The sequence below is a fragment of the Lissotriton helveticus genome, chromosome 5_1 (assembly GCF_964261635.1).
Source record: "Lissotriton helveticus chromosome 5_1, aLisHel1.1, whole genome shotgun sequence".
In the NCBI taxonomy this organism is placed as follows: domain Eukaryota; kingdom Metazoa; phylum Chordata; class Amphibia; order Caudata; family Salamandridae; genus Lissotriton; species Lissotriton helveticus.
In genome coordinates, this window is record NC_136065.1 from 488,136,692 (window position 1) to 488,152,870 (window position 16,179).

Sequence of the window (16,179 nt, forward strand, 5' to 3'; positions counted from 1 at the left end):
GGCTTTAAACAATGCCTTTGCCGCCACGGAAAAGCATCCGGAGACTCCCTGCAGGGACCCGTTGCAGGCCCCCAGGGACTCCGGGCGGTGTGGGGGTGCACATGGGGGGTACCTATGGTACCCCCCAGCAGTTCCATGCACAGCATGGCAGGCACCACGCAGTGCCTGCCATGCTGTGCATGGAAGTGCTCAGCATGCCTACCTGCCATTGTGGCGGGCGGTGCTGAGTGCACCGCCCGCCACAATGGTAGGAATGCAGGATGCGCCCGCCACTGTGGCGGGCGCATCATAATGCTGCCCACGGGACCCCCGCCCTTATGGCGGGTGGTCCCTTTCACCGACAGGATGGTGGGCGGGCAAAGTCCGGCCGCAATCCTAATGGGCCCCAAAGTGTCTGTTTAGTAGTTTACTAGGAAATCCTTTAAAAGAAAAGAAACAATTTGGTGTTATTCTGCCTTAATTCCTTTCAGCCACTCAGTGCTTTAATGTGAGGCATGTGTATCATAATTGCCGGGCCCGCTAAGCTGAATATGTGGGCCACGGCATGAAAATATGGGCCACAGTAGAGGAGTATAAAACTCCCATAATCCCACACTAAAACGCTTCGCGTTCTAGTGTTTCAGGACTTCGTTCAGCGCCTTCCGGTCTGCTCAACTTCTGTCCTTCCGGGTTCGCAGTGGGCTCCTGGCATCTCTTGAGGATCCTCTCGTCTTCAGCCCCCTCCTGCAGGTGTCTTCTCATCTCCGGTTTGCTCCCGCCTGCTTCTTGATCTCGGTTTATCTGCGGGATTCCTGACATCGTTTCCTGATAACGCTCCTCTGAACTCAACGTAATGTGCTCCACTCCCGGATTCCTGCTAAAAAAAACTAAAAGAGAGAACAACAAGCATCAGGCACTCACAGTAACAGAACGGTAACATAGCGGTATGCGCTTCTATAACATTAGTTAGTGATACTTATCTGAAATTAGGACCAGCGCCTAAGGAGATCTGTTTTTTTCTTTTGGGTATTGGTGTGCCTGCAAAATAAGGAATACCAGATAACTTCTCCCTAAAGTTTATAGGGAATTATATATTCATTTTAAGTTATTTGATGCATCTAGCAAGTTGGTAAAGATTACTTTTCGTTTGAATTCTCATGACTAATGCCATATCCAGTGGTGCTTAGGTGTTATGTTCTGATATTTGAGCTTATATAGCGCATTACTACACTGAGGCATGTAAGCGCTGATGTGGTGGGTGTTAATACACTTTAATCTTCTCTATTTTGTCCTCTATGCTATATTATGGTATTCTAATTGACGTCCTTCTTTTACCCTGTGTAGATAGAAGCCCTAGGCATCTACCCGATAGTACTCTGATACAAAGAGGAAGAAGGGAATTATTAAGGTAGATTAGAAAGACACAGTTACTTCTATACAATCATTACCCTACAGGACCTTTCTATATACCAATGTCTTCTGTCTCCTCTATTAGGAAATCTCTTGGCTGTTGGGTCCTGTCCTAGAGTGGAAAGCGTTGTGGGACACTTTCTTCTTCTCCTCCTTGTATTTTCCCTCTTTCCCCCTGTTTGCTATTGGTACTTTGACTTTGGTGGGTATGATAAGTGCACAGGGAACGTTGGGACCTTTCGTCTTTCATATCGTTCCTGTGGAAACACAGGTAAGAGCCTGACAATGTGTGGGTGAAAAATAGCAGTGTGACCCTCCTGATCACATCAAAATAAAATGGCCCTCGGGTACCAGCAAATTCTTTCCTGATATAGTTGCTCCTGCTGGTCCACCATCACACCTACATGACAGGAGATAGCAACCCAGCTGCAGCGACAGAGGTTGCAGGCCATCCAGGCTGAGTATCGTCGACTGGTGGTTCTGGAGGAGGATATGGCTGAGGTGGCAGCATCTGCCACTGCCCTGGGCCCCAATTCCTCCAGCCAGCCTCTTCATCCTCTAGGTAACAACATTTCCATTGCCGCTAGAAAACGCCAGAACCACCTGCTAAACCCCCCTCACCCAGACTGCCAATTCCAACGCCGCATGCTGCACGAGATGGCACAGCTTTGCAGTGAGATGGCACACCTTTAGGAACAACAGGAACAAGGCAGGACCTGCATCGATAATGCCCACTTCTGAGCCTTTTTTTTATTTTTTTGTTTTCGTTGAAGCGACATTTTTAATGAGTTGAGAGGGTGGGAAATGGGAAGGGTAGTTGGGGACATTTCTTACTTTGTTTTGGACTCTACTTTAGACATTGGTTGGAGTGATATTTACTTGTTTGGGGAGAGGGGTGGGACTGTTTTGGGTAGAGACAGTGGGTTTTGTTGTTGAAAAGTAAAGGGAAAACGTATTACGATACTCTATGCCTGAAGTTGTTTTGTGTTTAACTCTTACTTTGCACTGCTGCCTTCTTGAGCAGTCTGTTGTTTTTTAATCCGCTTATCAAAGTATATAGCAGTTAGTTATAGTTAGTTGTACCCTTGTCCTACAACCCTGTATTTACCATTAAGGGGGTATGCTGCCAATGCCTATATCACCTACAACTACCTAGAAAAACTAGAATTTACTTAACTACAGTAGAAGTTAGTTACTTACTAACTAAACAACTTCACTTCACTTCACTCCATAGTTCTCTTACCAAAATAGATGAATCAATGACTGCTACCCCTTTCAATCTTCCAAAACCTTATTGCAGGGTTTCCTAATGTGTCTTCTTAAGAGTGATGGTGGTAGTAGCAGGCTTGTGCGATAACCGGGAATACATTAAAGGAGAGGTCCAGCACCCACCTAGGTGAGCTCCAACTGTAGGATTAATCAAAAGGGTTATCCTTCACAGGCAACTAAATTGAAAGAAAAAATACAGAGTTTGTAGGTTAAATTTATATCATAGTTTACAAAGACTGAGACCAGACTACTATCACCATGACACAATAAAGAATACCTGATATTATAACAAAGAACAGCAATAGTTACTTCTCCTGACCCTTGGGGAGCTAGTATGTATTTAAAACTAAAGTTACGAATTCCTCGAGTCAGGAGAGGCGGACTCAGAGTCAGGAGTGGACAAGGTTAAGTGTGTATGCAAGGCAGGGCCTGAATGATGCTGTTGATGAATTTTAAATCTAAAATATGGATTCTTTTTAGCATTGGTGGATAAGTGGGGCTAGTGTGTGCTTTTGCTCAGTTAATAGAAGATTCTGCTGTGAGTTGGTATCGCTTTCACCACATCCACCCCACCAAGTGCATGATACCTTTATGGTGAAAATTAAGTCACTCCTCAAGAAATCACACAGCTCCTGGGAGGAGGGTTAAGGGTTTGATGAATAGATGGGAAAGGGGATTTGGGGAAAGGTATGACAAAGGCAAACACTACACAACAACAATATTCATCTGGGCGATAAGCAACACATCATCATCAATCTGTTTTGCAAGGAACTGAAGGAAAGACACAGTTCTGTTAAATGCAATGCAAACAGTCCTGTATCCCCAGAGACCTAAGTTATATATCTAAATGTTCTGTCATCTAGGTTTGAATTATGGATGAGTGAAGTGAATTCACACAGTTCCTAAAATTCTGATTGTCAAAAGAAAAATTATACTATTGTTCCAAATTGGGTGGTGTATCTGCATTCTATTTTGGGTTGCCTGTCTTGGGTGCCTGGCTGAACCAGTCCGGTAAGATAAGCAGTGTTATGGAGCTTTTGTCTTTCTAAAACAAAATTCTATTGTAGAGTCAAGAAGAAGACTAGACGGCAAGCTTCATGAAGAGTGTACTAAGAAGCCTCAGAGGATGAGCAAGAGCATTCACTACTGCAATCACTAATTTTATTACTCATTTGCAATCGATTAACTGAGAAGTGAGGGCAATTTACAACCATCACGGAAAAGTAGCTGCATGTACCGGGCTGATAAATCTCACAACTGCCATGTAGCCGAGTATGTGCATCGTGTGATGATATATCTCAAGTTACAAGCAGCTGGCTACCCCTGACCACAACTACATAAGAGGAGAGCAGTATTTACAAAATCAATGCACCTCACTCAAGTCCACAGAGTTGAATAGGCCTCAGAGTCATCATCATCATGGTTTCCTTCCTTCTTCCGACTGCTGTTGAGTTAGTCCCACCCTGAGTCTTTCCATCCTCCTACTGACTCCGGAAAACAAATCAGTCTAACTCTGCCCCAACCCGAGCAAGATAGACCTGTAGTGCACTGCTTTTGAAGAACAAGAAGAGAAACAGAATATAAGAATTTTGTGTAGATTTTTATTTGTTCTAAAGTGACTTGTCTGGTCTCTGAAGACCTAAAAAAGGAGTAGACCCTGCAAGGAAATCTCACTAAATGCCAAAGGACCAATCACGTTCTAGAAAAATGATCACCCATCAGGCCTCAAACATTGCAAATCATCAAACGCAAGCTTACAAATTAGTTGAACACCCTTCCTTGTTGTGTGCCACCACATGAATCATCAATCATCACTCTCAATCACTCATTGGTGCATTATTTACCTGTTCCAATCCAAGCACTGTGATAGGTACACCATTGTATCTCCTCTTTGATGCAAGCAGCACACTGGAATTTGGCAGTCTTGTACACCAAATGATCTTATGCAGCAGCCCTGAAAGATGACGAAAAAAAGAAGGGTAGGTATGAGAGGGAGGCAGGCATTTCTCCAATTTCCTGAGGGGAATGGAGAGGCTTCTTCATCACACACTGGTCCAACTGTAATCTGGCAGTACATGTGCCTAAAATGGTGGGGCTGTATGAGTCAGGCACAAACATATTGTTCTACTAGCTATAACCTTTTATTTTTGTCAAAGCTATTAAACAATAAATAATTAAACATTTCTATGGTGGCCTATGCAATCAAGGAAGTAGAGTTCATCCTCAAACTCAAAATGTTCCCCCAGACGTTGATCAGCTAACTAACTAATCACCCATCTTCTTCCTCCTCCTCCTGTGATATTTCAAGATTAGTGTAATTGTGTGGTATGAAGTGTTGGTTCATTTTGATCATGGTCAATTTCTCCACATTTTGAGGTGAGAGACTGGTCGTTCTTACTGTGGCAACTGAGCCAGCTGCACTGAACCCATGCTCAGCAGACAGTCTGGCTACCGGACAAGCCAGCCACTTTATTGCCGGCCTGCTGAGCTTTGTCCTATGACACATCTTCCCATACCAATGGGTTTTGATTCACATAAACCTCTCTTGGGTCATCCTGATAGTCCTGGAACATCCTCTGAATGGTCATTGGTGCTGCCACTTGCTGTACCAATTCTTCTGTTCCATTGGTTATGGTTGTTACCAGTGTTCTTGTTTCTCGTATTGGCTGCTGTCAGACAACAGGCCTGCCTCTTGAAGACGGCACCCCAGAGCTTCTGCCTGGGACTGGGACTCTAGTTTCCAGTCATTTCCAGTCATTCATCTTCCAGGTCTCTGACTTGCTCAAAATCCATGTCTTGTATTTTGAAGCATCCCTTCTGAAAAAGGAATTAAAGTGGCCAGTATTTTTTTGTACCATGGCTCAATATTGTGGCACAGATGTACTCTTTGGATGACACAATGTCTCTTTGCAGCATTATATTAACAGCCAAGTAAAGGATTGAGCTCTCAACTAAGCCATGTGTTTCTGCGTTTTTGTTCACACCTGCAAATCTCTCAGGCATCTTTTTTAATTGGTGCTGTAGCAGAAACAACAACGGGATAGCTTGGCCCATCGTACTATCCTCTTTGCTGACATCCTGTGTGAAAGCCTCAAAGGGAAGTAGCATCTGTGTCAGGTATTTGACTAGGCCCCATGTGTCCATCTCCATGGTCATGCTTTTCCCAGTTGCATTTCCTCTCCTGCTCAAGCAGACGTTACAACATGTAATAGGTCTAGTTCCAATGTGATGGCCCCTCCTTTGTGAGGGCTTTAACTGGTACTCTATTAGCACGCTGAATGATCCTCAACTTCTTCCAGACTTTAAAAGAATGGCTGAAATGAGTGAAGAGTCTTCTGCAGGTGGCCAGTAATTTGATGGCTATGTCTTTTTTTAATGAGAAAGACCTGCACAGTCAGGTTGATGCAATGCGTCAAATACACCGACCCTGAAATAGCCACCATCAGCCACAGCCTTGTCTATATTATGGCCATTGTCCATGGCACCAAATCTAATTCTGAAACCTCTAGGTCACAGCCATTCCAGACCTTGCTGTTAAAGTCTTCCAAGATGTTTGCAGCTGTATCTTGATTTCTCTATGACAAACATGTCTACTGTTGCATGCCGCTGGACACCTTTAAAAGTGTCTTCAGCACTGAGACCTGTAGATAGCTGTTGCCTAACCCCCTCAAAAGAGAACCAGTGTGTAGTGATACACATGTAATCAGTGGCTTTACAACTGGTCCACATGTCAGTCAACAGCTGGATACTGTAAACAGCACTCTGCTTCAAAGCTTGTACAACCAACTGCAGCACATCTTGAAGGAGCGCTGGATCAGCAACTCTGGCAAATAAGTCTGGCTGGGAACCTTCCATTTTGGGCAGATGGCCACCATAAATTCTAAAAATCCACTCCTTCCACAAAAAAAAAGGCAGGAGGTCCAGAACTAACATTTTAGTCAGCTTTCCGTTGTACAAATGTCCTGTTAAGTGGTTGCGTTCATAGGGCCTGTCCTGCCTAAAAATGCCCGTAATAGCCTGAATTGATTTGTTTTGTTGTACCACTGACGTGGGAGACGTCCGGCGGGAGCTAAGAGCTTATAGACTCAATGTGCATAATGGTGTCTCCATCTGGCTTTTGTAATATTTTGAGTTGCTGAGGCAGGTGATACTGCCGCTTTGCTGCGGACAGACCTGCTTTACATAAAGCTTTCACCCTCTTCTTCCTCATCACCTTCACTTCCCACCATGATCAGCGCTGATTCCCCTCTCTCATCATCACCCCCAACACCAGAAGCAATTGTTTTTAGGGTGTGCCTCCCACCGGATTGCGTGATTTTTTTTAATGTCAGCCCTGTCCACTCACCTGAAAGGCACGACATCTGCAGGGGTAATGACTGCTCCCCCGTCCTCCTGCAACACCTCTCAACACTACTGGGTGGTACAGGAGTCTCTACAGGTGTCCTAATAGGGAAGGGGAATTAGAAGAGAGAAGAAAAACACATTTCTCACTTTGCTGGTTGGTCCAGCCAGATGCCCACTTCTCTGGGACACAATGAAGCAGTGTTTCGTCAATCTGGATTCTATGTGCATGAGGAAAGAAACTAATAGTTCACTGGAGCTGGGTGCAACACTATACGACTTTATGGAAAGGCACAGACACACACACACTAATCACCCTAAATGATGTTCATTCAGTGGAAATCCATATCTTCTTTGGAGGACTGGAATGATTGCTTTCATCCAGTGGGGTTTGACAAATCCACTTTATTCAGGCACTTGTGTGGGTACTCAGCAACCCTGCTGCACACTTTCCAAGTTCTTTGAGTTCAACTACTATCACATACTGCCGGTCTGGATGAATATGCACCAGCACTATAGCTGAAGACACTCAGTATATATCACAATGCTTAACACTACAAGACTACAGGGCTACTACAGATGTCTACTACTTAACATGAAATGCAATACTAAAAGACAACAGTGCTACTACAGGTGTCCAAAGTTGAACATGAAGCGCAATACTAAAAGACACAAGTGCTACTACAGATGAGCAGTTTAACATTAAGCACATTGCCAACAGAATTAGCAATTGTTTTAGCTGGAGAGGCTCAGCTCTGTGAGTCCTGTGTGAGGAGTCTGATGCGTGTTGATTTTGCGACATGCTGAAACAGCAACAAGGTTATTCCTGCTTTCTTGTGTTAGAGCCAAAGGCTCGCTAAAAAGAGCCAATCAGGAGTGGGAGCAGCGGCCAATCGGAGGTCAATGGGGGCAGCCACAGCCGAAGGAAAAACCTAGCGTGGAACAGGGAACTGCAAAGTCAAGCAAGATGTTGGCCGGGACTCAGCTTTATATAGCCAATCGGGGCGCTGCACGTAGCCCTTGAGAACACATGGGATATGTGCTTGACAGGCAATATAGGAGCATGGTCAACATGACAACAACTCCAACGTGCTCCTAGAAACATAGCACAAGTATGCACAAGTCAATAAGGATTGCAAACTGTGACCCTCGACCCAACAAGCATTGGGAACTGTACATGCACAATGTGGTCAACGAGCTTTGGCAACGCATGTGGTAAAACACTAATTGGAATTTACAACAATATTATTGAGGCATGATCCTCATGGGTGGTGACAAATTACACCGAAGACATCATGAGGTGTACTGATAGGTTGTTTGCCCTCCAGAACCACAGTGTAAACCAGGCGTACCTCAGGTACATTCGAGCGGCAAATGGCATATTGCAATGTTTTCCTCCTGCTTGCCTAATCATAAAGAAGTTCTAAACTGGGGATTTGAACTTTTTCAGTGGACCACTGGTGCCATGGCTAATGCCCAAAAAACTGGAGGTAGGTGGGTGTGTTGTGGATTGCCTCTCTGCAGTGAATACTTTGACTGAGGTGGTAGTGGTGGATACAAGTCTCAGCTGGGGCCTAGCTGGGACCTCCTGTTCTGCTCTTACTTCAGGAAGATCTCCTATTGCTGTCTGTGGCTGTTGTCTACTTTGCTCTGTTTTCAGCAACAATTGCGTACTACTTTGAGAAAAGACCAGTCCAATTCATAGTTACTGCTCGTCGGTGTCGCTGTGATTGCAGTGGCTGCCTCACTGAGAGACATGGGCTTGGGTTTAGTTTGGGGAAGTGCTGTGCATGTGAGAGTGCTGCTCCCAGCTTGCTCCCCAGATGCCAGTGTGGCAGTTCCATGGATCCCCAAAAAGGTTTTGGTCGGCACACCAGTGGTAGCAATCTGAATTTTCTCCTCACTGGCCACTTTCTTGGCAGCACCATTCTTTGGGGCCATCTTGAAGATGTCAGTTGGGAGTGGCATTTAGCTGCATAAGCTGAAGAGATTGGAGCAAGAAAAACATTGAGTGAAATGTGGCATTGTTGTAGTTTGAATTAGTACAGACAATGAAAATATAATTTAGTGTGTTTACTAGTCAGTTCTCATCCTAAGTAATTAACAACAGTGTATCCATTCCAAAGTCGAACCACACCACCACAATAAAATAATTTTTCATTTTCAATAAGGAAATAAACAACATATACATGTAAGTGTTTGCTTTATGCGCATCTAAGGGAGACACCTGTGGCAGTCAGGGAGGTGCAGGGGAAAATTGAATAATCTTTTTAAATGAATGCTGGTGTGTGTCTCTGGAAGGCATGGGGTCCGGGGAAAATTGAATAATCCTTAAAAAAAAGTATGCTAATGTGCATGCACGCATGGCAGACAGAGCTTCCAGGGGAAATGGAATAATCTTTAAAAAATGAATGCTAGTGTGTGCATTGTGCACCTGTGGTAGGCAGGGGGCCCAGGGGAAAATTGAATAATAATACATAAAAAATAATGCTGGTATGTGGTGTGCATCTATGGCAGGCAGGGGTTGGATGTATAAAGAGAGAATGCAAAACAATTACAAAAATGTTTTTAATGTAAAAAAATAGATTCACTTTTTTTTTAAATAAGTTATAAAAATAAATGAAAAAACTAATTAAATGCTGGTATACTAGAGGACTATGAAAAACACATTGAGGAGGCAAACAGCTGCAGAGGAAAAATTCTAAATAAATGCATATAATATAACAAAGTGTTCATAATATATATACACTACAATGATCTTCAAGCATATTATAAAACTGATATCAGGGAAAAGTAAAACAAATTGAGCAAAAATGAAAAGACAGCCTCTCTCCTATCGATCTCCATAGAAAATGGTTTTAAAAACTGGAAATAGGGTGGCGCTACAAAAAGGCCGCCGGCCACATGGTCAACCAACAACAACAAGCAAGGAGGCATGGGCACAACAAAGAACACACACAGGTCTATGGCATAAGCACCCATACTGGCTTCACAAAATTGTTGCCAGTCACATGGTCAAACAATAAGAGCAAGGAGGCAGGACCACAACAAAGAACACATGCAGGCCAATGGCAAAAGCACACTGACTCACTGGCTGCACAAAATAGCCACCAAGCATATGGTCAAAAACAACAGCATGGCAACAACAAAGAGCATCTTCTGGCTTATGGCAAAAGCACACTGGCTGACTACACAAAATGGCCACAGTCCCCATGGTCAAACAACAACAGCAAGAAAGGAGGCACTGCCACAACAAAGAACACATGAAGACCTGTGGAAAAAGCACAATGGCTGGCTACATAAAATGGCCCGACTCCATGGTCAAACAACAACTTCAAGCAAGGAGGCATGACCACAACAAAGAACACAAGCAGGCATATGGCAAAAGCACACAGGGTGGCTACACAAAATGCCCACCAGCCCCATGTTGAAACAACAACAGCAAGTAAGGAGTTTTGGCCCCAACAATGAGTACATGCAGGCCTATGGTAAAAGCACACTGGTTGGCTGGCTACACAAAGTGGCCATCGATCATATAGTGAAACAACAAAAGCAAGACAGGAGGCATGGCCAGAACAAAGAACACAAGATGGCATATGGCAAAAAGAAACTGGCCAGCTGCCTTCGCAAAATGGCTACCAACCACATAGTCAAACAACAACAGCAAGCAAGGAGACATGTCCATAACAAAGAACACATGTAGTCCTATGGAAAAAGCACACTGGCTGTCTGGCTTCACAAAATTGGCACTGACCACAAGGTCATACAACAAAAGCAAGCAAGGAGGCATGGCCACAACAAATAACATCTGCTGGCCTATGGCAAAAGCACACTGGCTACACAAAATGGCCACCTCCCCATAGTCAAACAACAACAGCAAGTAAGGAGGCATGGCTACAACAAACAACACATGTAGGCCTTTGCCAAAAGCACATTGGCTGGTTGGCTACACAACATGGCCATCCAACCTCATGGTCATACAACAACATCAAGCAAGGAGGCATGACCACAAGCAATAACCAATTCCAATTCCAAAGACTTTATTTTGGTCATTACAGACCATAAAAAGTAAACACTACAGGTTGTGAAAAAGAACGTTTTAAACATTTTTTGGAATTATATCAATTAACTGTCTAAACCGCCAATGGAAAAGGAGTAATACAATAATACATTATTGTTGATTTAAAACAGTAAAAACAGCTAAAAATGTTCATAAGAAATTGTTTTCAAAAAAAGATAATGGTAAAATACGAATCAATGCTCAGTGGTGGAGATAACTACCTTCAATGATGAACTTAAGAATCCCCTTTGACTCTGCCACATTGAACAAATAACGCAAGCAGGCATAAGGCAAAAGGACAGAGGTGGGCTACAAAAAAATTCTACTGGCTACATGGTCAAACAACAGCAGCAAGCAAGGAGGCATGACCTCAACAAACAACATCTGCTGTACTATGGCAAAAGTACACTGGCAGGCTACACAAACCGCCCACCGGCCCCATGGTCAAACAACAACAGCAAGTAAGGAGGCTTTACTCCAACAAAAAAGACACGCAGGCCTATGACAAAAGCCCACTTGTTGGCTGGCTACACAAAATAGCCACCGACCATATGGTGAAACAATAACAGCAAGCAAGGAGGCATGACCACAACAAAGAACACAAGCAGGCATATGGCAAAAAGACACTGGATAGCTGGCTTCACAAAATGGCTACTGGCTACATGGTCAAACAACAACAGCAAGCAAGGAGACATTGCCACAACAAAGAACACATGCAGACCTATGCACACTGACTACACAAAAAGGCCCCGGCCACATGGCATGGAGAACAAAGACAAATGGTAGCCTATGGCAACCACACACACATTGAGCAGACAAATGAGGCATGATAACACTGAAGAAAGCACTCCCATTGAGTCAGCAATGCTACAAATGAAAATTGGCAACAACACACAATCTTCCAAGGCATCAAATATTACCCCACCAAAATATACTTTTTGCAGAACAAAATGTAAAATATAAAAAATAAACCCCATATGTTTTTTATTTAATCCAATGCAATCCCTGCCCTAAATGATGTGTTAAAACAACATATACCACAGAAATAGTTCTTTAATGTACCCATGACTAGTACTGGGCCTGCTGGCTTCATGGCCCATGAGTAGACTAGGCCAAATAGTGAAATATTTGAATAGTGCAAATGTAACAAACATGGAGCAAACGTACTAAACTGTGCAGATGTTTTCCTTTACAAAAGATACAAAAATTAAATACAAATAAAAAACTATGGCCCCATTGTAACTCCAGGCCACTCACCACAGTAAAATTTAAAAATTGCATACAAATAAGTACTGGTGAATGCCGTCTATCAAACAATCAACACCTTTATACAAAAGCTTTTGAACTTACTTGTGATACCACAAAAAAGGCCTTAAATCCAATCGCATATATGCAGCATGCAAAGATATTGATCCTTCCAACTGGAAAACCAAATGCAAAGTAACCAGGAGATGGAAAAGGCACTGGCTGGAGCCTTCTGGACAGGACCAAGAGTTGGGTTCTCTGTTACACTTCATTCTTGTTGGAAAAAAAAAAGAAAGCCTCCTGCACTAAAAAAACATCTTTTCAAGTAGATTTAGTTGCTTCTTGAGTAGAAAATCTACTTGAGGTGCAGCCACAGTTCCTCACACTCACCAGCATCATGAAAATGGAGCTGGAAGGCACTGTCATGACCAGAAGTCGCGCTAGCTGCCGGCAAATCTTGTACATGCTCTCAAGTAGCTCGCACCGAAGCAAATCTTGTACGTGCCAACGGAAAATATCTTGCCACACTCGGATGGCGGAATTCAGCAGGATCTCCGCATTACATGCATAGAGTGAAGTTTCTGAATTTCTTTAACTCAATGAACAGAGTGAATTTTTCCACCCAGGCCTACTTGTAGTACCACTGTGCTAGGCACTTATGAGTAAATTAAATGTGTCAATTAGATGTAAGCCAATTTTACCAGGCTTAAAGAAGTGAGCACAAGCATTTTAGCAATGCTTAGGAGTGGTAAAGTGCAGAACGTCCTAAAAGCCAACACAAATGTATTCAGAAAACAGTAGGGGTGCAGGCAAAATTTTGGGAGTCATGCTGCAGAGAAAGCCAATTCCTTCAAGCTGAGATTGATAGATGCTTGTAAAATGTAACTGTTGTATTTAATATAACAAAGCAAATAAACCCTATTTAGATGCCATAGGTATAATGAACATCGTGCATTGGTCCCAGTTGAGACCCTTGTGTGCCCCTTTAGTACCTACTGGGGTGGCTGAGTGAACTAAAGAATGGTGATGGATTAAACCCAGATCAGTTGACTGGAGGTGAGTGTTTGATTTGTTCAAACGTTCCGTCCATCATCCCCTTTTGTATCCCTTTAGTACCTTTGGCACTGAGCTTGCAACTCCTGCCTTACAGCTCATCTGGATCATAGCAGGGCGATAGAACAAGTAGAGCGCTTTAACAGCAATGCTTTTTCCCGTGGTTCATGGCCCACTTAAACAACACTTCTGTCAACACATCTCCTTTTCATATAGGCGGGTTCGCTGTTTCCATATGCAGCAGGCAAGGACACTAAGGGTGGAAGCATTATAAACACCCCTTTAGGCTCCAGTATTCATGGCAGTGTCGCAGGGATTCTGCTCCTACACAGAACTGTGCATAGAGACTTTGAACCTCAGTGAATTAGGGTGTGCCAAAACTCACCTTAGTAGCCAAAATCCCCTACCAGACTAGCAATCAGTGTCTCATTGGTTCTTCCATACCCCCAATGATTAGACAACCCAGAACATGGAACTTAGAATACCTCAGGCAATGTGGATCACATGAACACTCTTTCGTTATACACTCATGCTAGTCCAAAACGGGGAGTAAATGAAGACACGTGCAAGTTTGAAATATTTATTTCTAATGCCATGTTCTCAAGCGCAGTATCTTAGCTAATACAAGCAGACATATTATAAGCAACAAGATTATCAGCATACATTACTATTCCATAAAATACAAAAGGAGAAAGCATGTTAAAATGTTAAATGGAAATAGACTAGATTACACCTAGATTTCACACTCCGTTGTTATTAGGTTATTTTATATCTACAGAAGGTCTCTTGAGTTTACTAGGCCTACCCCATACCTCTGGTCCTAGTAGAAATGGATCACATCATTTTCTACACCAGCTCTCTGCATGTGAATGTTCTCCAAAGTGTGTTTGAGCATGCCTGCGCAGTGCATTATTAAACGCACCAAAATCAGAGGCAGCCACAGCTGCATATATGTTATGTCTAGAACGTGCGCTGATCAGACCGGACAACAACCACTGTGTTGAAATAACCTTGAAGGCCTCGGCACTCACTGTTCAGACCAAGCCAAGCCAAGCTGCTAGTATAGAAAAACATATTATTCTTGTGTGAAGCAAAACAGTCCTCTAGACTCTAAACATTTGTAATAATGTGTGCCGTGTGCAAAGGTAGCAGAAAGGAAAACGGCGTTTAAACTTCTAATAAGCTCATGCTAATTTAACACAGTGTAAATGCAAGGCCCAACCACCATGACAGCAGCCTTAAACATCAAGAACATATGTAGCAGCTGTGCTCATAATTCTGCTGCGGGAAAACAGGACTCAATGGCCCCTGAGTACTGGATGAAGGACTGTCAGGGGTAGATTTTTGGCACCTTTGGATTTGGCAGGGTCAGACTGACCTATAGAACAATCAAGCTGTGCTTAATGGGCTGGTCTCCTAAGTTAATGTGTTGTTCAGCTTTTTGGCTGTTTGTCGACCTGTTTTATGCTCTTGCCAGACCACTGAACTAAATGTCCAGATTGCCCTGCTATGGACCTTTTTAGGTACCTGAGAAATAAACAGGATTTAAGAGCATCCAAAAATGTAATTTGCATTGTAACCCATTTGGCTACACAGTAAGGGACCAAAGTCGATAAATGAGATTAAATGTAGGTTTGTTACAAATTCAAAGCGAAACTGTTGTAAACAAGACTCAAGAAAATATAGTTAAAATCCAGAATAACTATCGGCAGACAAAATCAACAGACAAAGTTTAACTTCAGTATCATAAAGCATACAAGGAATTCAGCAATAGCATTATAGAAAATAATAATACTATTTGATGATCGGTTTATGATTTCCGGACCTCTTGCCTATACATGAGGACATCTAAACTGCCTAAACTAAGTTACACTAATTGGGATAAACCCTATTCAGATCCAGTAAATCAAGAAGGTGTAAGCGTTGTAGAGACTTCTGTAGAAGAGCACCGAAACCAGGAGTATTATATTACATAAAGCCACACCATAGAAATATAGCAGAGGTCTGTACCCCTCTAAGTCTCATGGTATTCTGACAAAAACTAAGGTGTGATCACTAGGTGAAGCTTCAAAGAATATTAGGGAATCTCACATCAGTGCGTTTCCACCTCCTCACAGTAAAATTTGGCTGTTTCATTGGCTACTCTCATCTCTTGGTCTGAACATCCTGGATGTTCTCGGATTCCTCCCGTCTCCATTAATCAGGGTCCTTCCTTTGTTTTTTAGTACATCTCGTCCTACTCAAAAGTTCTCCTCTCAAGCCTCACTATCTTTCATACACAATGTGCCTTTCACCAACTATGCGATCATGTAAATCGAACCTACAAAGAAGAAAACGCTGCAATCAAGCAAACTTTCACATTGAAGGTTAAATATTAGAGTCCCAATGCTTAAGACCTTTGTTCAAGTTAATGTGGCAAGATACTTCTATGCACATTTAAAATGCATGGCTATGGATACATATATAGTTATAAAATAAATGCAGGATACTATTCAAATGAACTTGTGAGTATATATCGTGTTAACAAAATTACTCAAACTAAACAAATGCAGATATATTTGAAAACTGCAATTTATTATCACTATAAGAAAAACATTAGTATGCACACTCATGTAAATGTACATATACAGCAAATGCACCTTCAGTATTTTGGTCAAGTGCACCACTTTATATTAATGATATTAAAGTACAAAAATATATGGTACTACATTCACGTCTATGTGACATAATAGTGACGAATACATGATTAAACAACTACTGCCTAAACCACGAATCCCTTTACCACGAAGGCTAAACAACGATCAACTGCAAACAACTAAATT